At 42.9% G+C, this 1,295-nt stretch overlaps 1 pseudogene across 1 annotated transcript in view; it reads right to left on the bottom strand.

The window, feature by feature from the left end:
* LOC103808212 overlaps positions 1-112 on the bottom strand; it is a 1,123-nt pseudogene extending 1,011 nt beyond the window's left edge. The window contains exon 1 of the transcript XR_624788.1: positions 66-112. The product of XR_624788.1 is annotated as a histone acetyltransferase KAT6A pseudogene (transcript). The remainder of the gene's footprint in view (positions 1-65) is intronic.
* Positions 113-1,295: the final 1,183 nt, after the last annotated feature.

The raw sequence follows: 1,295 nt of genomic DNA, 5'->3' as shown, positions 1-1,295 counted from the left end.
TCAATGCCATAACAGCTTCATAGGAAGTTTTTCCACAAAGGTACAAAGACTTCAGCGTCTCTCACCTCAGCTTCTGGCCTGCACTCCCACAATTAAAGGAACTGTAACATCAGGCCTGGAAAAAACAAGGAGACATTTCCAAAGAACAGTTATGAAAAAAATTAGTGACAGCATTAATTAGTGAAACATATAGCAAAATTTTAAGCCACTACTACAGTTCTGAAATACAGAAGTAACACTTCAGATTTTATCTTCACTACAAACAAAAGCATAGTTCAACACTGAAATAACTCCAAATAGCCTGGAGAAAAACGTGTGTCCTTCTCATTTTGATTCATAAGTCAGTATAAATTCCATACCAAGTTGAGCACAATGCAATTAATATTTGGGGTTAAAAAACAAAACACAACAAAGATCTTAAAAAAGCAGCTGCTGTCTTTGTTTTTGCACACAGAAGATACTGTCTGAAACGTAAATACAAAGTAGGAATAACCAGGAGTCTAGAGCAAACAGCAAGAAACTTTCAGTGCTTTTATAGGAGTGTAATCCTAGGGCTGTTTCCATTCTGCCAAGAAAAGCTATGACAGTTGTTCCATCAAGAACAAAAGTGAAGAAACACAGCTGGAGACTGTAATTAAATCTTCCACTTTCAGAGACCACAGGAAAAAAGAATACAACGTAATTTTCAGTACAGATGAGGCACACTGAAAACACTTGAGGACAAAGTAACAGGTGACCCCACACAGTGAAGAAGGAATGCTTATGACACTACTAATTAAAGATGCAGTGGAAGGGTGTGAGGCTCTACTTCAGAGCCTTTAGCTATCTTTATCAAAGACTTTTTCTAAGTGTGGTAACAGTCTGTTGAGCTGAAGTTGTGCTGCAGAAGTAATAACTAACCAAAAAGGAGCTTAAAACTGTTTATTACAAGGAATAACGACTTTTCTGCAAGGGGAGTTTCAGCCACGGAGTCAACACAGTTCTCCTCTTCTGCTTTCTAGTAAGTACTGAAGAATTTATCAACACACAGAACTCATTTGCATACAGACATCAGACTCAACAGCTCCATACAGCCGGTACTGGAAAGAGTCTCAACGACTCTTCAGACCGGAAAGGATGCAGCCCTTGCCTGGCCGAACAGATGCCAAGGGATATACGGTCCCCGAGACCTGCCTGCCTGGCCAGCAGAACTGCGCTCCCGCGGTGCCCCCGTGGGCCCGGGAGGACGCTGTGCGCGGAGCCCAGCACAGCTCCGTGCGCAGGACCTTACGTAACCGCCCGGCCAGGCCGGAGCG

This window comes from Acanthisitta chloris, unplaced genomic scaffold (assembly GCF_000695815.1).
Source record: "Acanthisitta chloris isolate BGI_N310 unplaced genomic scaffold, ASM69581v1 scaffold45948, whole genome shotgun sequence".
NCBI classification, from domain to species: Eukaryota; Metazoa; Chordata; class Aves; order Passeriformes; family Acanthisittidae; genus Acanthisitta; species Acanthisitta chloris.
This window is presented reverse-complemented; position numbering and strand designations above follow the sequence as displayed.